The sequence below is a fragment of the Ursus arctos genome, unplaced genomic scaffold, assembly GCF_023065955.2.
Source record: "Ursus arctos isolate Adak ecotype North America unplaced genomic scaffold, UrsArc2.0 scaffold_20, whole genome shotgun sequence".
NCBI lineage: Eukaryota > Metazoa > Chordata > Mammalia > Carnivora > Ursidae > Ursus > Ursus arctos.
Window position 1 is genome coordinate 7,350,700 of NW_026622875.1, and position 24,831 is coordinate 7,375,530.

General features: G+C 35.1%; 1 protein-coding gene and 1 non-coding gene across 2 annotated transcripts in view; both read right to left on the reverse strand.

The window, feature by feature from the left end:
- The window catches only part of RSRC1 (arginine and serine rich coiled-coil 1), a 414,405-nt gene that overhangs the window by 270,536 nt on the left and 119,038 nt on the right, over nucleotides 1-24,831 (reverse strand). The gene's annotated exons all lie outside the window — the stretch shown is intronic.
- Nucleotides 2,088-2,194, reverse strand: LOC113254167 (U6 spliceosomal RNA). The gene has a single exon (XR_003315695.1). It is a non-coding gene; the product is annotated as a U6 spliceosomal RNA (small nuclear RNA).

The following is a 24,831-nucleotide window of genomic DNA, read 5'->3' on the forward strand; positions in this document are numbered from 1 at the left end:
GATACAAGGATTATTGAATAGGTTAGTATGTATCTATACAATGCCAAGTATGTTACTCTTAAAAATGATGACATAATAGATTAGAATAGTAGTACATCTATCAAATTTCTAAATAAACTAGGAAATATATACACATATACTAAAAATTGTACATAAATTATGGAGAGTGCAATCAGAAGTGTTTGCACCTCATTTGGGAGGCCACTATTCCATATAAGAGGCTGTGGCAGGCTAGACCAGGAGATGACAAATCATAGTCCTTAGGCTAACCTGGCCCTACTGCCTGCTTTTGTAAGAAAATTTACTGCAACAAAGACATGCCTATTCATTTATTTATTGTCCATGGCTGCTTTTCACATTACAACCACAGAGCTGAGTAGTTCTGACAGACACTGTAAGCCCACAAAGCCGAAACATTTACTACCTGGATCTTTATAAAAAGTTTCTGAACCCTGGTCCAGAAACCTAGCTCACATTTCTCTCCAATGCTTTCCAAATAGTCTTTCAATTTCTTAAATTATATGATATAATCATAGACTAAATGGTTTCCAAACTATCTTTGCATGTACGGCAGGAGAGTAAAAGGATCTCAGTCCATCCACTCAACCCAGCCAAGGGGGGGGAAATGGAGCAAGTAAGGAAAAAGGAGGAAAGAACAGAAAGGAAAGAGGAAGATAAGGATTAAAGAAGGGATAAGAGAAGCTTGAAAGCCACTGATCTAATTAAGGGGTGGGAGGAAGAGGGGAAGATAAGAAGATCCTTATTTGGTAAATGAGTTTGTATTCAGGAACTGAGTTTGTACTGGAACCCAAGTCTCTTAATATATAGCATGTATTTTATATAGATGTATTCTCAATTCTCAATTGGAGGGGGAAGAACAGACAAATTTTTAGGTATTAAAATGGTTTGTGGCCTTTCAGAGTTCAACTCAACTCAGGAATCTTATTCCTTAGTATTTAATTTTGTTAATTTCTCTCTTATTTAAGTTAAATGAAAATCGATCAAATTGATTTAAATTTAATTTTTCTCTTAGGGGGGCAAATAATGAGAAAAAAAAAAAACCTTGAGAACAATGGTATATAGAAAATATTCCTTAACTTTAAGTTCTCTTACACAAAATGTTAAAAGGCTCTTAATTACTAATATACACATTTTAACCAGTCATTTTTGGTTCAGTATACACAAACTACAAATCAATCCTGTTATAGGCCAGTCCAAAAAGAGGAAACTCCAGGTGGGTACAGAAAAGGGAAGGAAAGTAAAAGAGCAAAAAGAAGTTTATTACAGTGAAAATATGTAGAGGAAAGTAAACTCAAGACTCAGAACTGTACACCCCTAGCATTTGTAAAAAAGAGGATGCTGAGCCACATGCTATACCATGAAGTTACCACCATGGGCAAAAGCCTACATAACCTTACATAACACTAGGCATGGGGCACATAGATTGAGAAAGACCTAATCAGTAATCACAAACATTCAAGCTATTTGTTATCTCTTGAACAACAGTAGGAACCAATGGATATAAACAACTATTAGCACTTCAAGGAAGAGAAATGGAATTTTTTAGTACAAAAGGACGAAAATGGCATGGTTGTGCTAGCTACTAAGCTGTTGCCTCTACCATAAATCTATTATAGAACTCTGCAAATGACATTTTCCTTTGCCAGCTAGCTCCCTGTTAAATTCTGCTAGGAAGAGGTGTCAGAAGGAAGTTGAATAGTTCCAGAAAGTGCGAAGGACTTCCTTGTTTTACTTGTTGCTCCTGTCAGGGCTGCCCTGGCAAAAACTCTTTACTCTAGAGGAAGTAACTGCTTAGTAGAGTTGGTTCCAATTTCTAGGTTGTCGTTGTTTTCCATTTTCCCAGAACCAGACCCATCATATTCCCTTCTCAAAGCATCCCCTTCTCAAAGGTCCAGCTCTTAGCTCTGTGGAGCCCCTCCCACAAGCCCCTGAGGTACCAACACTAGTCAAGCAACACCTACTCTTCCCAGATCTGGGTCCCAGCTCTGCCCTTCTCTGAGATCCTAAATCCTGATTATCCCAACCTCTTCTCTCTCTTTTTTTTTTTTTTCCCCAAAGATTCTGGAAAATACATGGAATGCTTCATAAATTTGTATGTCATCCTTGCGCAGGGGCCATGCTAATCTTCTCTGTATTGTTTCAATTATAGTATATGTGCTGCCAAAGAGAGCACCCAACCTCTTCTCTTTGTGCCCGTAAGAACAGTGCCTGATTCTTGCTATTACAGAGTTATCTCAGTGTTCCCCCTTCTGCATCACCCTCCCATACCTATTTAACCAACTCACTATAAAAAATTCTATTAAGATAACTAGTGTGGTCTCACCTTCCTGACTGGTCCCTGACTGATACAATGGTATCAAGTAGTCCTTATTTTAGATGTAATTAATATTCTCTTTAGGTCTTATTTTTAGTGTTTTAGTTTATGTAAAAAATATTTTTAAGGACTATTAGAGTTTTATTCATACTGCAGTCTTCCTAAATGTTTTTTATTCCTCCCCTCACAATTCTTTTGGTTAAATCTGTGAGAAAGTCCCAACAAGCCACTAATGTGTCTGTGATACTTATCCTTAATCTGTCCTATACCTCTAATTGTGTCTAAGCCCAAAGGGATATAAATCTTCCTTTTTAACAAGAACAGCAAACCCTTTAATTCTGGGCAGCAGTAACTGGATAGCTAGTGACAGGTAGAGCAATGGATTTTAATGAGTTATCAAGAAGCAGCAGGTTAACTGAATCTTAAAATCCCAGAAAACGCCCATATTTATTAATACATATTTTTTAAATACATACTGGAGTTAGTCACAGTGGGGAGATACAAAATGTCTAAGTGTAAAACATGTGCTTCAATAAGATAAGAGTTATTTGTACAACTATATAACTATTAATTTATCAAAATCTCACCTTGATAGCTACCTTGGGAAAATACATCATTTAACCTCCGGTAGCCTCAGTTTTCTCATCTGTAAAGAAAATAGGCTGGACTAGGTCTCTGTTGCCATATATCTAACATGACAGTCTATAAAATTTCTTTTAGTGCTGAGGCTTTGGGAGCTCAGCATCATTATCGAAAGAAACAAAAGACTGGTTTTGTAAAGGGAAAAACTAAAGAGGTAGAAAAATAAGTATCAAGATTGATAGCTTAAAAACATAATTTGAAAGAGATTTAAATATATAATGTTAGAGAATTCTTTATCTTTTTCCTCTAAGTCAAGGAAAAAGAAGAAAATATATCACAGGCAAATCATCTGGTTAAAAAGATAAAAAGTTTCTTTATTTCTATTATCACAATCTTTGAAAACATTTACTAAGTCAGAAAGGATACTTCTTAAATTCTCTTCAAGATAGAAAAACATGTCTTTTTTTGTTTTTCAGTTTTAAAAACTAAGTTAGTTTTTATATTCTTCTCTCAATCTGTCCGACCACCTGCCATAGAATAGACCACATGCTTTCACGGCTTATTTACAGAAATAATTATATTTAAAGTACCAGTTAAAGGTTCATGGGATAGGCCAGATCATTTATCATCTAGTAGTTACCACTTAACTTGGAGCAACTGGTAGGTTTTGATGCAAGGGAAATCTGGTGAAACAAATTATAAATTTTAAAATCAATTAGAATTACTCCAATGTAAACTGAGGGAGAAAGACTGAAAGAGGATGACTAATATTTTTAAGAGATCTCTCTGGTTGCTGTGTGGATAATGGTTTGTAGGGAGGGTAAGAGTCTTGAAAGGAAGAAGTCCAACTAAGACACTAAGCTGTACCTCAGGTAGAAAATGATACTGGCTTGGTCCATATCAGTAGAAATGTCACTCCATTCAGGTATCAGTGGAGACAAATAAAAGAAAAAAGAAAAGGCTTTTCTTTTGATGGCCTCAATAAAGGCAAACATTTTTATAGAGGATACTAAAGAACTGAGTTGGAAACGTAGATGGTGGAAGAAAGAAATATATGTTAATAAGATATGATTGGAGGGTACAGCTGGTGATAATGACGAGCTTGTTAAATTTTTAAGATGTCACTACAAGGGCACCTGGGTGGCTCAGATCGTTAAGCATCTGCCTTCAGCTCGGGTCCTGATCCCAGGGTTCTGGGATTGAGTCCCATATCTATCCGACTGCCCACTCGGTGGGGAGTCTGCTTCTCCCTCTCTCCCTACCTCTTCCCCTGTTTGTGCTCTCTCTGTCTCTCTCTTCCTAATGAATAAATAAAGTCTTTAAAAAAAAAAAAAAGATGTGACTATAGGACAGCAGAGAGCAGAGCGTGTAACTATTGATCTCAGGGCCAAGAGTTCGAGCCCCACATTCCGCGTGACTGTAGGAGTAGGCAGCTTAGAAAGGATAGAGACAAATATAGTTACAAGTGAGGAAATGGAAGCTAAAAGAGAAGTAATGCTATGGTTATTAGCAAATACCTGGATATTCCCCTACTGACATCTGTTGGTCAGAATGTTTTAGACAATATACACAGTACACTGCATGCGAATGACAGCATTGTAACTGCTCATAAAATATCTAACTCACGATGTCCCTCTTAATAACAATATTAATCTAACCACATACCCAAACTTATCAGTCCACTAAAATAGCAATGGCTTTTAGAACTTTCATGGAGACAATTAGCAACATAATAATAATGATATCTTAGGCAATATAATAGTTTATTTTACTATGGAAGGTAACTAGACTTATTGTGGTGATCATTTTGCAGTATAGACAAATATTGAGTCATTATGTTGCACACCTAAAACTAATATAATGTTATACATTTATTATACCTCAATTTAAACAATAATAGTAATAATAGTTTTCCAAAACTATTTGTACACAGCATGCCTAAAACAGACCATATACTGCAAACTGTTGGAAGTAAAAGATGGATAAATTGGGCTCGTTACACCAATCTCTCACTTTTTCATTAATCTTAATATTTCTATAATAAAAAGTTTACAGAAAAACTAAGTGTTGAGAATGTGGACTGGCAACCACAGTTTCAGAATCTACATTTTTGATGAAAAGTGGGCTCCTCTATTTTGAAAAACTGGCATGTTGAGCTCTATAAATTGCCTAAGGCGAAGTGCTAAGCATAGGAAAGACATCCACTTTATGAAACCTTTGTCCTGGAATAGACACTATGAATCTTTCAAAACAAAGGAGTGCAAGTTTGCTGCTCAGGATAATACACTGAACATAAAAGATTACTAATGACTTATGAACTCCTAATGTAGCATGAATCATGCCAGCAACACTAGGATATTGGTTTCAACAAATAGCCTATTTTATTTTATAAACTTCACCAGAATATTATCAACAGCAGTATTAGAAAATGGAAAGCTAATAAAATTAGGAGGCGGCATCGGCATACTGCACACAGTGTTTCTCATCGCTCTAATGCAGAATCTAATGGATGAGAGATCCATCTTTTAACTTGAAAAAAAAAAAAGGAGCCAGTAAACCTAGAAAAATAGACCTCCATTTGACAAAGTTATTAGAGAATATTTTGCTACCTCAATTCAATAAATTGCATTAGTGAAACCAGTTTCTTTCATAAGGAAAAAAGAGAGGCAGAATACTTTCTTTTGTGTTTTATTATAGCTCCAAAAGCCTGATTATATTAACAGTTTCTTGTTTTCCTTGAGCAATATCTGAAGTAGAAGACAACTGAAAGACTGGAGGATTATAAATATTCTCTTTCTATAAAGATGTTTTCCTAATTCTATAATAGAGGATATTATAAATACTGGATAATATCAAACTTTCAGAAATCAATGCTTTTCACAAACACCCGGGTTGCCTACCTGTGAAATAGAGCTTTCAGTATTTAACCCTGATTTTACTTGATATCATGACCAAGTATTTTTCTGAAAAGTAAATGGTTATTAGCAATTTCTACTATAGTTCCATAACAGCAAAGGAAGAATCCATGTTTAGGTGATTACTTTATGTTTTGATTCAGTTATCTGCAGGGTGTCTGCATGGTACTCTAACTATTTAAAGCTAGCAAAAAAGATTACAGCTCACACTAACTGGATTTTCACAGCTCCCTATCATTCGGCTTGAATTCCTCATGGGCAGATTAAAAGGGCCAAGGCAAACAATAGTCTTTTTACAAGGTGGTTATTGAAAAAAAAAATAGAAGAAGAGGAAGAAGAAGAAAAGAGAAGAAAAAACTATATTTTATGGTCAAAACAACAAAATTATTTAAGGAAGCAGCCACATCAAAACAAACTTAAATATCTAAAGAGGTAAAACTCTAGGTGTTGCCATATAATGAATCCAAATCAAGAAATTAGTAGCATCTGAAAGAACAGTTTTTATTCTGAAATCTGTAACACAGATGATACGGTTTTAGAGTTCAAAGATGGTTAGTTATGGCCTCAAAGAACAGAGTTAAAAGTACCTCAATGATCACTTGGTCTAACTTAACTATTATAGAATAGATAGAACTCAGCATAGCATTTTCAAGTCAACTGGCAGATTACCAAAATAACCATATAAGTATTTCATGTTCTTTTCAACTTTGATTCAACCACCCTTTCACTCTCTAGCTTCACTCATTTCAAATGACCAAATGACTTCCCAATCTATGATTAGCCTTTCCCGTGAGTCCCAGATACAAGGCCTTCCTTGTACATTATCTCCTCTAATCCTCATGCAATCCCAGGAGGTAGTTATTTTCATCATAGCCATTTTACAGATAAAAAACCTAAGACTTAGAGAGATTAAGTGACTTGCCCAGGATCACACAGCTAGTAAATGGAAGAGTTGGATTTAATCAGGTCTACAGAACTCTAGTGTATGAGCTATTAACCCCTGTGCTATGCCTAGCTTCTTTATTAGCTTCTTCTCCTCATTTCATGGATAAGCCCCAATGGTTTACACTTTTCCTTCCATGCACCGTTCATTCACACAACTTATCCAAACACTACCCTAGTGTCTCCACACTACTGTTTAGTATTAAATAACCAGTTGGTTTCTGAACCCAAGTCAGATCAAGATCCAGTTGGATAACATTCTTTATTTTCTACTTATCTTATTCTCTATGACCACTACCTTAAGTAAAGCTTCATCACTGCTCTCTCAACAGTACTTACTATAAACTTCAAAATGGTCTCTCAGCCTTCAATCCTTTCTTCTTAGTGCTGCTTCCCAGATTTAAAATGAACTTCAAGTCAAACTCCTTTGGCACCTCCTTTTATAACCTCTGCTTAAATTTACTTATTTAATAATCCCAAAAGGAAAAATAAGTTTACATGCATATACTTATATTTGCTTATAGCTTTCTTTTTTTTTTTTTTTAATGGTAGTTCTATATTTCTTAAAGAAATTCTAGAAGGATGTATGGGAAACAAATAAATGTGGTGACCTGGATTTCTGCGGGTTGGTGTGAGTATAGGAATTGGGCGGATAGGAGATAAGGTGGAAGAGAGATTCTTTACTGTATGTGTATATCATTATATAATGTTCAGTTTTGAACTATATACTATCTATTAAAGAAAAAAGAGGAAAGGAGAAGGAAGGAAGGGGGGAGAGAAAGAAACAAAAGAAAAAAGGAAGAACAAAGCTAAATGTCACCCTCTTGTTTCCAGAAAGCACCTTCTGCATTTTCTCTGACAATAAACACTCTCAAACACTCTATGATCCCTCTTGCTTCAGTCCTTTCCTTTTTCCCTCTCGTTCTTACTTCCTCTTCCATGTTCCATCTTCCAGATGGCTTAGGCAATGCCTTTAGAAAATCTTCCTTGACTAACTCATTTTGGGTTAAGTAGCCCTCTGATATGCTCCCCTAGTATAGTGGGCATCTCTCTGTCACAGCACTCACACTACATTGTTATCATCTATTTACATGTCCAACTGTCAAACTAGATAAAAGTTTCCTGAAATCAAAGACCATGTCTTATTCATCTTCACAATCTCCAATAACCAAACAGTGCCAGACACATTTTAACAGCTCCCAAAGCAATCCATGGCACATGGCACTTATCTTTGCTATGACCCATGGGTCAGATTCAGAGCAGTCATTGTCATTTAATCTTTCCATATGGGAAATATTGCTTTGGTCACTACAGCCTCCCCTTTATAGGTCTCTACAGTTATCAAATTCCAAGTAAAATACCTAAAGAGTTAAAGACAAACAGGAATTATAAACCCAACACTCCAGGCCAGAACACTCCTCAGCTCAGTACCTACATATTCTCTTGTCTATTTTATTTCACTTCTTGAATGTCCAAAGCAAACTTATAATCTTCTGTCATACCATGGTCTCTTTCAGGATAACCAGTGGTCAATAAAATATATATATATAATCACTCCAATGATACAAACCAGAAAACCACTGGTTATCCTTAGTATCTTCATCTCTTTTACCAAATTGATTTTACCAAATTGAATCCATCATTAAATACATAAATATGTCTCATATCCATCAACTTCTCTATCTCCAATACCAAACCCCTGGTTCGAGCTACTATTACATCTCTCCTAGACCACTGTGCTACTAATCTGGTTTCTCTGCATCCACTCTTATCCTCTGCAATCTGTTTTCCACAGTGCAGCTGGAGTGATCTTTTCAAAACACTAATCTAATCATGTCACCAATCAGATTAAAACACTTCAAAGGCATCCTGTTATTCTTAAGATAGAGACCAAAATCCTTAACCAGGTTTACAAGGCCCTACAGAGTCTAGCCCCTATCTGCTTCTCCGGCCCCAACTCATACTGTGTTCCCCCCTCTTCTCCATGCTAGTGACTCTGACCATCTTTCAGTCCCCATTCATATCAGTCTCTCTCCCATCTAGGGACCTTTGCTGATGTTGTTTCCTCTATCTATGATGTTCTTCTTCCTTCTTTCCCTGGTTTCAATTCATCCTCATTTCTTTAGGAAAGTCTGCCTGACTGTTGTAAATCAAATTCTCTCCCCCATTATATGCTATGTAAAGTACTATGCATATTTCATCCATGATATTTCTCACCACTGTAAGTTTATATTTATTTATGTGACTTCATAAATGCCATTTTCCCTCACTGGACTATAAGCTTCATGAATTCAGGAACATAAGAGTTATCGATCACCATGTGATCTCCAAGAAACAACTCAGTGCCAGACACAGTAGGTACTTCACAAATATTTGATAAACTAGTGACAGAAAGAAAGGAGGGCATGTCTTAGGTAGTAACACCTAGGCTATATTCAGTCACCATTGTCCTTGCATGTGGAAAAGGTAGAGACTCCAAATCAGGGTACTTCATTTAATGTGAAGAGCCTAATCAACATAATTTAAAGTTTATACTGAGAACCCTCTAATTCCCCTTCAATCACAGAATATTATATATACCCTTCCTTGTTCAAGACCGGTAAGATAATCTTCCACCACAAAAAGACACTTCAGAGACCATGTACTATATCCCTCTCATTTTACAGTTAAAGAATATAAACCCAGAAATGTTAAGTGACCAACTCAAAGTCATATGCAAATTACAAGAGCCAGGACTAGAGCCCCCACTTACCAGTCTAATATAATATCCACTATGTCTACTATGGTGAAACATTATGGATTTTTTCAGAGAAAAGAATGCAGTACTCATTACTAATTTATAATCTAGTAACCCTGTAGGTATATACAAGTGCGTCTGATCACATGCTCTAATTCTGGGTTGAGAAAATGTTGTAACTATTATCTCCAAAGAACCATGTAAAAGTGGTATACTCAATAACAGCATAGTTTTTATCTATGGGCTGAATGGTCTAAAAGCAGTTAGTTGGATGTCATCAGAAGTATAACACCATAGAAAATTTTTTAAATTGTTTTATGGATGTGGGAAAACTTTGGGTGGATTCATGAGATTAATTTTAGATAGGTTGGACGTAAGGTCCTGGAACATGCACTTATACATACGTATCTGAAGTTCCAAGAGCTCTGGCCTACTGAAAACTTAGATAATAGATTCAAGGGCAAAAAGACAGTAAGCCAGATGCCAGTCTTCAGTGAAAGAGGAACATTATCTAGGAAATATATAGCACCAAAAGAAAGGTAAAGAAAGTTTCATGGATGAATGGCACAAGCCTCACAGAAATATATTTTAATTTACTCTATTTGAACTAATGGGTGAAAGAACAATCATTTGGAAGAGAGAATAGAAAAGGACAAAAGAGAACAAATTGATCTCATAGTGAAGTATTTTGGAAGTAATAAAATAAGATGGAAACTCAGATTCTAATAATGGCAGACTAAATAAATCCAGATCAACCCTTTCTCTGAGAAATACTACAATGGGTAGAAATTTTTTAAAAAATATTTATGGCTTCTTTGATAGCATTTAAGAGTTAGAGATTCAAGGGGTGCCTAGGTGGCTCAGTCAGTTAAGTGTCTGCCTTTGGCTCAAGTCATGATCCCAGGGTCCTGGGACCGAGCCCTAAGTCGGGCTCCCCGCTCAGCAGGGAGTCTGCTTCTCCCTCTCTCTCTGCCCCTTTCCCCTCTTGCTTGTGCTCCCCTTCTCTCAAATAAAGAAATAAAACTTAAAAAAAAAAAAAAAGAGCAACTCAATTGCTGAAAAAAATTTAAGATAATCCCAAATTGCCCTCAAAGGCAATAGAAATGAACCCACTTGGAACCACACACAATGAAGTCATAGATTATTAAAAAACTAAGCTTAGTAAGTTAAACATACCAATTAATAGAGAGCAGCTGTCAGAATGAATTTTTTAAAAATCCATACAGGCCTACCTCAAGAAACAAGAAAAATCTCGACTAAACAATCTAACTTTACACCTAGAGGAACTAGAAAAAGACATCCAAAATTATTAAAAGGAAAGAAATACTAAAGATCAGACTGGAAATAAATGAAATAAACTAAAAAAGTAATAGAAAAGATCAATGAGACTAAGAGCAAAATCTAAAAAACCCTTTAGCTATAGAAGAAAAAAAAGGGCACAAAGAAATAGAATCCGAATTGAAAGAGAAGTTACAACCAATGAAATATGAAAAATCATGAAAGACTATTACAAACTATTACGCCAATGAAAAGGAAAGCCTAGAGGAAATAGATAAACTCCTAGAAACACACATTCTTCTAAGACTAAATCATGAAAAAACAATCTGAATAGACTGATTGCTAGTAAAATCACTGAATCTTTAATCAAAAAACTCCCCAAAAGCCTAAGTTCAGGACCAGACAAACTCACAAGTTAATTCTACTAAACATTCATTGAAAATGTAACACCTATCTTTCTCAAACTCTTCCAAAAAATGAAGAAAAGGGTATATTTCTGAACTCATTTTGGGGGGCCAACATTACTGTAATACCAAAACCAGATAAGGACACCACAAAAAAAGAAAATTACAAGCCAATCCCCAATGAATGCAGATGTAAAAATTTTCCTCAACAAAATATTTGCAAATTCAATTAAGCAATACATTAAAAGGATCACACACCTTGATTAAGTGGAATTTATTCCAGGAATGCAAGGATGGTTCAACATCCACAAATCAGTCATTGTTATACAAATATATTGACAAAATGGAGGATAAGATCACCTGATCATCTCAACAGATGCAGAATAAGCACTGGACAAAATTCAACTTCCATTTCTGATAAAAATGCTCAACAAAGTGGGTATAGACAGAACTTAATACTACAACATAATAAAAGCCATTTATGACAAACCCACAGCTAACATCATATTCAATGGACAAATGCTGAAAATCTTTCCCTTAAGATTAGGAACAAAAGAAGGATGCCCACTCTTGCCACTTTATTAAATATAGTATTGAAAATTCTAGCAATTAGGCAGGAAAAAGAAATAAATAGCATTCAAATCAAAGGGAAGAAGTAAAACTGTTATTGTTTCTTAACAACATGATGTATAGAAAACCCTAAAGATTCCACCAAAAAACTCTTAGAACTAATAAGTGAACACATTAATGTTGCAGGATACAAAAGTAATATGCAAAAATCTGTTATGTTTTTATGAACTATCAATGAACAATGAACTATCAGAAAGAGAAATTAAGAAAACTATCTTCTTTAGAACAGCATGAAAAAGAAAACCTAGTAAAAAATTTAACCAAAGAGGAAGTGACCTGTACACAGAAAACTGTAAGACATTGATGAAAAAAAATTGAAGATGACACAAACAAATAGAAAGATATTTTGTGCCTCATGGACTGAAAGAATTTATAATGTTAAAAGGTCCATATCACACAAAATAATGTACAGATTCAATGTAATCAAAATTCCAATGACATTTTCCACAGAAATAGAACAAACAATCCAAAAATTAGTATGGAACCACGAAAGAGCCCTAGTAGCCAAAGCAATCCTGAAAAAGAAGAACAAAGCTGAAGGCATCATGCAACCTGATTTCAAACTATACAACAAAGCAATAGTAATCAAAAAGTATGATACTGGCACAAAAACAGATACATGTATCAGTGGAACAGAATAGAGAGCCCATAAATAAACCCACACAAATATGGTCAATTAATTTATAACAAAGGAAGAAAGAATATACAATGTGGAAAAGACAGTCCCTTCAATAAATGGTGCTGGAAAAACTGGACAGTCACATGGAAAAGAATAAAACTGGACCACTATCTTATCCCACACACAAAAATTAACTTAAAATGGAATAAAAACTTGAATGTAAGACTCAAAATCATAAAATTTCTAGAAGAAATCATAAATGGTGCTAACTCCTGACATTCACCTTAACAATATCTGTTTGGATCTGACTCCAGAAACAACGGCAAGAAAAACAAAACAAATATGTAGAACTACATATGCACAGCAAAGAAAACCACGGACAAAAATAAAAAGGCAACCCACTGAATGGGAGAAGATATTTGCAATCATATGTGTATTCAATAAAGGGTTAATATCAAAATATACAAAGAATTCCTACAACTCAATTAAAAAAAATCTGATTAGAAAAACTGGCTGAGGATTGAACAGACATTTTTCAAAAGGCAAACGATGCCCAACATGCACATGAAAAGATGCTCAATATCACTCATCATCAGGGAAACGCAAATCAAAATGAGACATCACCTCCCAACTATCAAAATGCCAATTGTCATTTTTGTGCCAATACATAGCCATGCTCAGCCCCAGCTTGTGAGCGGAGTCCCACCCCCTTTTGAATTAGTGTTTTTGTGTTCTTTGGGTAAATACCCAGTAGTGTAATTACAGGATCATAGGGTAGTTCTATTTTTAATTTTTTGAGGAACCTCTATACTGTCTTTCACAGTGGCTGGTGGCTGTACCGGTTTGCATTTCCACAATAGCCCAGAAGAGTTCCCTTCCTACACATCCTCACAAACATTTGTTGTTTCTTGTGTTTTTTACTTTAGCCATTCTGACAGGTATGAAGTGATATCTCATTGTAGCTTTGATTTGGATTTCCCTGATGATCAGTGATGCTGAGCACCTTTTCATGCTTCTGATGGCCATCTGTAGGTTACTTTGGAGAAATGCCTGTTAATGTTGTCTGCCCATTTTTTAATTGGAACATCAGTTTTCTGTGTTGAGTTGTGTAAGTTCTTTATATATTTTGAATATTAACCACTTATCAGATATGTCATTTGCAAATATCTTCTCCATTCAGTAGGTTGTCTTTTTGTTTTGTTGATCGTTTCCTTTTCTGTGCAGAGGCTTTTTATTCTGAAGTAATGCCAATCATTATTTTTTGCTTTTGTTTCCCTTGCCTCAGAAGACACATCTAGAAAGATACTGTTACGTCCAATGTCAGAGAAATTATTGCCTGTGCGCTCTTCCAGGATTTTTATGGTTTCAAGTCTCACATTTTATGGTTTCATGTCTCACATGGTCCTTAATCCATTCTGAGTTTATTTTTGTGTATGCTGTAAGAAAGTGGTCCAGTTAAATTTGCATGTAGCTGTCCACTTTTCCCATTTATTAAAGAGACTGTCTTTTGCCCACTGCATATTCTTGCTTCCTTTGTTGAAGATTAATAGACCATATAATTGTGGGTTTGTTTCTAGGCTTTCCACCCTGTCCCATTGATCTATGTGTCTATTTTTGTGTGAGTACCATACTGTTTGGATTACTACAGCTTCATAGTGTCACTTAAAATCTGGGATTGTAATACCTCCAGTTTTGTTTCTCTTTGTCAAGATTGCTTTGGTTATTCAGGATCTTCTGTGGTTCCATAAAATTTTTGAACTGTGTGTTTTAGTTCAATGAAAAAGGCTGCTGGTAAATTGATAGGCATTACACTAAGTCTGTAGATTGCTTTGGGTAATAGGGATGTTTTAACAGAATGTGTTCTTACAATCCATGAGCATGGAATATCTTTCCATTTCTTTGTGTCATCTTCAATTTCATCAATATTTTATAGTTTTCAGACCAGAGGTCTTTCGCTTCCATGGCTGAGTTTATTCCTAGGTATTTTATTATTTTTGATGCAATTGTAAATGGGATTGTTTTCTTAATTTCTCTTTTCCCTGCTTCATTATTAATTATACAAATGCAACAGAATTTTGTACATTGATTTTGTATTCCACAACCTTGGTGAATTCATTTATCAGTTCTAGTAGTTTTTTGGTGGAGTCTTTTTAGGGTTTTCTATATATAGTAACATGTCATTGGCAAATAGTGAAAGTTTTACTTCTTCCTTACCAATTTGGATGAGTTTTATTTCTTTTTGTTGTCTGCTTGCTGGGTAGCTAAGACTGCCAGTAATATGTTTAGTAATACTAGTGGGAGGAGAAATCCTTGTCTTACTCTTGCCTTAAGGGCAAGTTCTCAGCTTTTTTTACATTTGAGTATGATGTTAACTCTGAGTTTCTCATATACGGCCTTTATCATGTTGAGGTATGCTCCCTCTAAACCTAACTTGTTGAGGGTTTTTATCATGAGTGGAGGCTAGAGTTAGTCAAATGCTTTTTCTCCATCTCTTGAAATGACTGTATGGTTTTTATCCTTTCTGTTCTTGATGTGATGTTTCACGTTGATTTGTGAATATTCAACCACCCTTGTATCCCAGGAATAAATCCCACTTGATCATGGTGAATGATTTTTTAATGTATTGTTGGATTTGGTTTGTTAGTATTTTGTTGAGGATTTTTGCACCTATGTTCATGAGAAATATTTTGCCTCTAGTTCTCTTTTTTTTGTGTGTGTGGTATCTTTATATGGTTTTGATATCAGGGTAACACTGACTTCATAGAATGAATTTGGAAGTTTTCTCTCCTCTTCTATTTCTGGAATAGTTTGAGAAGAAGCGATATTAACTCTTCTTTAAATGTTTGGTAGAATTTACCTGTGACGCCATCTGGTCCTGGACTTTGGTTTGTTGGGAATTTTTTGATTACTGATTCAATTTCATTACTGGTATCAGTTTGTTCAAATTTTCTATTTCTTCCTAATTCAGCTTTGGGAGGTTATATGTTTCTAGGAATTTATCCATTTTTCCTTGGTTGTCCAATTTGTTAACATACAATTTTTCAAAATATTCTCTTACAATCCTTTGTATTTTTCTGGTGTCAGTTGTTATTTCTTCTCTTTGATTTTTTTTTTTAAAGATTTTATTTATTTATTCGACAGAGATAGAGACAGCCAGCGAGAGAGGGAACACAAGCAGGGGGAGTGGGAGAGGAAGAAGCAGGCTCATAGCGGAAGAGCCTGATGTGGGGCTCGATCCCGGATCGCCAGGATCACGCCCTGAGCCGAAGGCAGACGCTTAACCGCTGTGCCACCCAGGCGCCCCTCTTCTCTTTGATTTCTAATTTTGAGTCCCCACCCATCTCTTTTTATGAGTCTGGCAAAAGGTAAATGAATTTTGTTGACCATTTCAAAGAACCAGCTTCTGGTTTCATTGATCTGTTCTACTGTTGTTTTGTTTTGTTTTGTTTTTTAATTCCTATTTCATTTATTTCTGCACAAATCTTTATTACTTCCTTCTTTCTATTGGTTTTGGGTTTTGTTTGTTCTTTACCTAGCTCCGTTAGGTATAAGGGTAGGTTATTTGAGATTTTTTCTTCCTTGAGTTAGGCCTGTACTCCTACAATCTTTCCTCTTAAAACAGCTTTTGCTGCATCCCAAAGATTTTGGACTGTTGTGTTTTTATTTTCATTTATCTTCATGTACTTTTTTATTTCCTCTCTAATTTCTTGGTTGACCCATTCATTGTTTAGTAGCATGTTCTTTAACCTCCATGTATTCGTGTTCTTTCCAGATTTGTGTGTGTGTGTGTGTGTGTGTGTGTGTGTGTGTGTGTGTGTGTCTGGTTAATTTCTAGTTTCACAGCATTGTGATCAGAAGAGATGCATGGTATGATTTCAATCTTTTTTAATTTGCGTATACTTGTTTTGTGGATTAATAGGTGATCAATTCTGGAGAACATTCCATGTGCACTTGAAAAGAATGTGTATTCTCCTTTAAGATGGAATATTCTAAATATATCTGTTAGATCCATCTGGTCCAATGTGTCATTCAAAGTCACTGTTTCCTTGTTGTTTTTCTGTTTAGATGATCTGTCCACTGATTTAAGTGGGGTGTTAAAGTCCCCTACTATTATTGCATTACTATCAATTACTTCCTTTACATCCGTTATTAACTGCTTTATATATTTATGTGCTCCCACGTTGGGTGCAAAAATATTTACAATTTTTATAACTTCTTGTTGAATCAGTCCCTTTATGATTATATAGTGTCCTTCTTTGTCTCTTATTACAATCTTTGTTTTAAAGGCTACTTCATCCAATATAAGTATTGCTATGCCAGCTTTCTTTTCACATCCATTTACATGATAAATGTTTCTCCATCCCTTCACTTTCAACCTACCTGTATCTTTAGGTCTGAAATGAGTCCCTTGTAGGTAGCATATAGATTTGTCTTGTTTTTTTATTCATTCTGTCACCCTGTGTCTTTTGACTGGAGCATTTAGTCCATTTACATTCATTGTAATTATTGATAGGTATGTAGTTATTAATATTTTGTTACTTGTTTTGTTTTCTTTTTGAAGTTCTCTGTTCCTTTCTTCTCTGGCTTTCTTCTCTCATGGTTGCTGGTTTTCTTTGGTGATATACTTGGATTACTTTCTCTTTGATTTTTGCATATCTATTACTGGTTTTTGATTTGTGGTTACTATTAGGTTTGTATATAACATCTTTTGCATATAGCAGTTCATATTAAGTTGATGGTTGCTTAAGTTTGAACCCGTTCTTTACTCCTCTGACCCCATTTTATATACTTTCCCATCCTTTGTGTGTGTGTGTGTGTGTGTGTGTGTGTGAGTTCCTTGACTTTTACAGATGTACTTATTTTTACTACTCTGTCCTCCCTGTTGTTTTACTCTTACTCATGGTCTTTCCTTTCCACTCAAAGAATCATCTGTAACATTTCTTGTAGGGCTGGTTTAGTGATGATGAATTCCTTTCACTTTTTGTGACCTGGCAATTCCTTATCCCCCCTTCTATTCTGAATGATAGCCTTGCTGCACAGAGTATTCTTGGCTACAGATTTTTTTTTCCTTTTAGCATTTATGCTACTTTAGCTACTCCCTTATGGCCTGCAAAGTTTCTACTGAAATATCAGCTGATATTCTAATGAGGTTTCTCTTGTATATAACTGCTTTCTCTTCTTTCAGTGCTTTTAAAATTCTCTCTTTATCACTTATTACCACTTTAATTACTATGTGTCTTGGTGTGGACCTCTTTGGGTTAATTTTGTTGACATATCTCGGTGCTTTCTGGATCAGGATTTGTTTCCTTCCCCAGGTTTGGAAAGTTGTCAGTTATTATTTCTTCAAATAAATTTCTTACCCCCTTTTTTCTCTCCATCCTTCTGGGGTCCCTATAATGCAAATGTTATTATACTTGATAGTGTCACTGAGTACCCTAAGTTTATTCTCATTCTGCACAACTTTTTTCTCTCTTACCTGCTCAGCTTGATTATTTTCCATTACTTTGTTCTTCAGGTTGCTTATTCATTCTTCTGCTTCCTCTAGCCTATTCCTTATTATGTTTAGTGTATTTTTAATTTCATTTGTTGCATTCTTCATCTCTGATTGGTTCTTCATCTCTTTGTTAAGAGTCTCACTGATGTCCTCCAAACTTTTCTCAAGTCCAATGAATATCTTTATGCCATTACTTTAAATTCTCAGTCAGGTATATTACTTTTCTCCATTTCACTTAGGTCTCTTGCTGTAACTTTGTCCTGTTCTTTCATTTGGGACATATTCCTCTGTCTCTTCCTTTTGTCTAACTCTTTGTGTCTATTTCTGTGTGTCAGGAAAGTCAGCTACATCTCCTGATCTTGAAAGTAATGGCCTTACGTAGAAGACGTCCTGTAGTGCCCTGCAGTGTACTGTTCCATGTTCACTGGAACCTAGCACTTCAGGGGTGTTTCCTATGTATGTTGCATATGCCCTGGTTTTGTGGCTGAGCTGCTTTTTCCTTTACTCCAGTTGTCTGCAGTGGCTCTCTTTGCCTGCTGGGAGCTATGTTTGGCCCCTCTGGTGTTAGTAGGCCAGTCTGCAGATGCCTTGGGCTTGAGCTGAGTCAGATCAGGTGCTCACCACTGATGCAGTAACACCAAACTGCAGGGTGCTTTCCCTGTGTTGTCCCCTGAGAAGGTTTCATTAGTGGGCAGGGACCTGCAATCAGACCAGTGCACTGCTGGGGCCAAAGTCTGACTGGTCACCTTTCCCTCTCCCTGGGGCAGGAGCTACTTTGGAGTGGTGCTTTTGTGTCTGCTTACACACTGCAAGGCCTACAGCACCATCCTGGATGGGTTCTAGTCAACAGCATATTTGAGGCGGCAGATCCATAATGTGCAAGGAGCCGGGGTGGGGGGGTGAGTACTGTTAGCAAATTAGGTAGTAGTATACATGCTATGTGGCTTCGGGCAGGTGGTCGACTATTTCGGGTGGGGGTGGGGGAGGAAATGGCGCCTGCTAACTCCTTTGTTCCTGGTGAAATCTAACCCAGGGATCTCTGCTCCTCTGGACATGCTGATTATCAGTAAATTACCCTCCCTCCCATAAGCCCCAAACTGCCACTTCTGTGCTGTATCTCTGCTGACTGTTTGTAGTGCTGGATCTTTAAGGGTGGGGACTCAGTTTCCTCTAGCCCTCCTGGCTCTCCTAGAGCAGAGCCCACTGATTTTTTAAATTCCAGGTTTTAAGGCCTGTTGGTTATAAAAACTCATGAAATTCAGCCCCTCTGTTTTTCAAAGCCAAACATTACAGGGATTTTTCTTCCCTGCTCAGGCTCCCCAGTGTGAAGGTCTGTTTCTCTCTCCATGCCTACCATGTTCCCCCCTCCTGCAGACAGACCCAATGTCCATTTAGCTCCTGAGCCTGTCTCTGCCCTTCCTAACCTCTTCATTTCGGCCTCTTCTCTATGGTTAGTTGTGGAGTTTGTTCTACCAGTCTTCAGATCATTCTCTCAATTATTTACACTGATGTGAGTGTTATCTAGTTATATCAGTGGATCTATGTGAGCTTAGGTTCCCCCTACTCTGCCATCTTCCCTAGGAGTTCCTATTGTTGTAGACTTCTAAACTTATCTCTTAGTAATCAACATAAAAAGATGTAAAATAACAAAGAAAGAAACACAATAACACTGTCAACCAACAGAAGCTAACTAACATTTATATAGTACATGACCCAACAACAGAAAAATTCACACGGAACATTCACCAAAAGAGAACATTTCCTGACTCAGAAAACAAGCCTTAAATAATTTATAAGAATTAAAATCATACAAAGTATGTTCTCTGATCATAATGGAATGAAACCAGAAATCAATACCAGAAAAATACAGTGAAATCCTTAAATACTTGGAAATTACAAATCTCACATCTAAATAATCCTTAGGTCAAAAAGGAAGTCACAAAGGAAATTAGAAAATATTTAGAACTGAGAAAGGCAGAACATATGAAGATATGAAAATACAACATATGAGAACTTATGAGATGCAGCAAAAGTAGTGCTTAGAAGGAAATTTATACTATTGCATATAATGGAATAAATTTTCTTCTACTACTTAAAATGTAAGTATTTTTATATTGGAAAGGAAGGTCTCAAATCAATAATCTAAGCTAATCTTAAAAAACTACATAAATAAGTCCAAAGTAAATTCAAAGTAAGAAATAATAAAAAACAGAAATTAATGAAATTGAACAAAGAAAATTAATAGAAAAAACTCAGTAAATGCAAAAGAAAACTCTAGCAATATTTACAAGGAAAATCAAAATACAAAAAAGAGGTTATTTCAGGTCATACAAACATTAAAAGGATATTAAAAGAATACTCACAACAACACTATGCATATAAACTCAACAATCTAGATGCAACAAACCAATTCCCTGATAGCCAAAAATGACCAAAATTCACCCAACATGAAATAGATCATTGGAATAACTATTTAAAAAAACAGTAACTATTAAAGAAATGGAATTCATAATTAGAAACTTTCCAAAAAAGAGGGCTTCAGACCCAGGTGATTTGATTGGAGAATTCTACCTAATATTTTAAAAAGAAATACCAATTCTACACAATGTCTTCCCGAATAAGAGGGAATATTTTTCATTCATTTTTTTAAAGTAATCTCTATGCCCAACGTGGGACTCCAACTCATGATCCTGAGACCAAGAGTTACATGTTCTACCAACTGAGCCAGCCAGGAGCCCTGGAATAATTTTCATTGTATTGTGTGAGGTAAGCATTAACTGGATAACAAAACCCCTAGGGAGCAATATCCCTTATGAACAGACATAAAAATCCTCAAAAGAGTATCAGCAAATTGAATCCAGCCATATATAAAAAGCATACACCACAACCAAACGAGATTTATCTCAGAAATGCAAAGCTGGTTCACCGTTCAAAAGTAAATCAGTGTAAAATATATTAACAGTCTAAAGAAGAAAAAATTACACATGATTGTGTCAATGCTAGAATGGCATTTGACAAAATTCAGAACACAATACAGGAAACAAAATTAGTAAAGTAAGAATAGAAGAAAACTTTCTCAGCATAATAGAGGATATCAAGAAAAACTCTGCAGCTAAAATCTTTGTTCATGATAAAAAATTGATTATTTCCCCCCTAAAATGTCCTTGCCCATCCTTCCTACTGAAAGCAGAATTGGAAGTCATACTCAGTGAAAAGGGCAAGAAAAATACATTAAAAATATACAATTTGGAAAGGAAGAAATAAAACTGTCCCCACCTACAGATGATAAAACTGTATGTACAAGTCCTGAGGGATCTACCACAATAACTCCTACAACTAATAAGTACATTTAGCAATGTCATAGACTACAAAGTCAAAGCACGCACACACACGTGCACAGACACGCAAATTATACTTTAATTATTTATATTACATGTCTATATACTAGCAATTAACAATTACAAACTGAAATTTTAAAAATATCATTTAAAATTGCTTCCCCCATGTGTTGTAATGAGCACTGTGTATTATATAATACTGATGAATCACAGACCCACACCCCTGAAACAAATAATACATTATATGTTAATTACCTGAACTTAAATATAAATAAGTAAATAAATAAATAAATAGCTCCTCCAAAATGAAATACTTAGGCATAAATCTAACAAAGTATGTACAAAATCTATATGCTAAAAACTAAAAAAGGGCTAATAAAATAATTAAAACCACTTCCATGTCAATTCTCTCCTAATTGATCTGTAAACTTAATATAATTCCCACCAAGATAATTTTTGTACATATAGACAAATATGACATTTTGTACACATAGACAAACTTACATTAACATTTATATTCAAAGGCAAAGGACTTAGAACAGCCAAAAAAGAAGTTTTTAAAAAAGAATAAGGTTGGAGAACCAAAGCAAGTGATTTTAAGACTTACTATAAAGCTACAGTAAACAATACAGTGTGATATTGACAAAGGAATAAACAAATAGATGACTGAAACTAAATGAGAACCCAAAAATACTCCTGAACAAATACGACCAACTGATTTTTTACAAAAGTGCAAAGGCAATTCAATAAATTACAGTCTTTAACAAATTGTGTTGGAATAACTCAACATTTGAACATCCATATGTACCCTCCCCCAAAACAACACTCAATTTAAACCTCACACATTATTAAAAAAAATCAAAACTCAAAATAGATTACAGATCTAACTGTAAAATGTAAAACTATAAAACATTTTAGAGAAAATCTTCATGACCTGAGGTTAGCCAAAGAATTTTTAGACATCCCATGAAATCCATGGTGCATTAAAGACATAATATATTGGTCTTCATCAAAATGAAAACATTTTGCCTGCAAATGACACCAAGAAAATGAAAACACAAGCCACAAAGCAGGAAAAATTATTCACACCACATATCAGGCAAGTGCAAGGTCTCAAAATATACAAGTTTAAGTACAGTTCTCAAAATATATAAGAACCTCTTATAATTTAAAAATTTTTTAAAACTGAGTAAATGATTTGAAGAGATACTTCACAAAAGAAGAAATATAAATGACCGATAAATACATGAAAAGACACTCAGTATCACACTTTCAAATCACGGTCAACAAAGGACTTTTATGCAGCATACATAAAGATCTTTCAAAACTCACCAGTAAGAAAATACAATGTAATTTAAAAATGGGTAAAAGAGTTTAACAGATATATGGATTGCAAGTAAATTACACAAAAATATGTTCAACATTATTAATTATTAGCATTAGGGAAATTCAAATTAAAACCATGATGAGGGATGCCTGGGTGGCTCAGCCAGTTAAGCCTCTGCCTTTGGCTCAGGTCATGATCTCAGGGTCCTGGGATCAAGCCCCACCTTGGGCTCCCCACTCTGCGGGGAGTCTGCTTCTCCCTCTTCCTCTGTCCCTCCCCTCCCCCTGCTCATGCTCTCACTCTCAAATGAATAAATAAAATCTTTAAAAATATATGATGAGACATCACTATATACCTATACGAAAGGCTAAAATAAATAATATTTAAAATGCCCAGTGCTGATAAGAATGTGGAGCTACTGAAACACATTGCTGTTAAGAATACACAATAATACAACCACCCTGGAATACAGTTCAGCAGTTTCATATAAAGATTAATGTACACTTACCATACTTTATATAAGTCCTGCACCCAGCTGTTTACTGAGAGAAATGAAAACTTATGTTCACAGAAAATCCTGTACAGGAATGTTTATATAAGCTCTATTCATAATCGCCAACTTCAATGAGTGAAAAGAATATACACTGATACAATGGAATACCACTCTGCAATAAAAACAAATGGAACTGTTGAGGTTACTACAACTTGAACAAATCTCAAATGCATTATGCTAAGGGAAAGGAGCCAGTCTCAAAGGTACATGCTATGTAATTCATTCATATAACGTTTGCAAAAAAAATAAACCTTTAAACAGTGGTTGCCAGGTGTTAGCAATAGGCAAATAGTATAAATACAAAGGGATAACACAAGGGATTTTTGGGGGGTGATGTAACTGTTCTTTATCTTGACTGTGGTGATAGTTACATGAATCTATACACTTGTTAAAATTTACATACTGTCCACCCAAAAAATGTCAATTTTTACTATATCCAACTTTAAAAATAAAATTAAACATAACAAAGATAATTAGAAAATCCCTGTTTGGAAATTCAGAAAATACTCTTTTAAATAACTCTTAAGTCAAAGGAGATGTTGCGATGAAATTATAAATTTTGAAGTGAATGATAACAAAATATGGGATATACTCCAAAGCTATGATTGGAGGAAAATTCATAACCTTAGATGAATATATTAGAAAAGAAGACAAATTCAAAACAAATGAGCTAAATATCCTTCTCAAAATGGCAGAAAACAAATACCACATAAAACCTAGAGAAATAAAAACCAAAAAAATTATGAATTAAAAGAACAGTAAGAATTAATGGAAAACAATAATAATTATGGATAAAATAACACTAAAATTACACAAAGTCTTTTACAGTATAAAAATAAAAGAATATAATCTGTAACTCTTCAACTGGTAAATGGATAATAATTTGTGGTAAATCCATAAAATGGAATACTACTTAGCATTATAAAGGAATAAACTGATATATGAACAGCCTAATTGTATCCAAAAATCATTATGGTAAGTAAAAGAAGCCAGACACTAAAGGCTACATACTGTATGATTCCATTTATATGATATTGAGAAAAGGTGAAACTTTTCAATTTGACAAGGGGTGGGAATGGAGGAAGGAGACTGCACACAGGACATAACGAAACTTTTTAGGGTGATGGAAGTACCCTGTATCTTGATTGTGATGAGAGTTAGATGCCTATATAAATGTCATATGACTGTCAAAACTCACAGAACTATATACATAAGTGAATTTTATTGCATGTAAATTATATCTCAATAAACCTACTTAAGGAAAAACCTAATATAGAAAAATTTCTAAAAACAATATCAACGGTAAATATTTTAAGCAGATACTGCTTTTTAACTCAGAAGCACACATTTTGTGATATAATACCAGTGTAATTTCTTGGGCTTAAGTTAAGCCATGTCAACTTTTCAAATTAACTTTGCAGTTACAAGTTACAAATTTACTGGACCTAACACTACTGATAGACGGATGACATTTAAAGACCTGCATTTAAAGAGTAAATAATCGAATAGTTAGTTATCAATTTAAGTGATTGTTTATGTGTGTTTACACAAAAGCACTACTCTTATTTGTCTAGATAGCTTTGAAAGATGAGAACACTTTGCTTCTACTTTTATCTTTCATTCTTTTGGTTGAGTGGATTTAATTTCTAAGTAGTCACAATATATAAGTTTTAACTC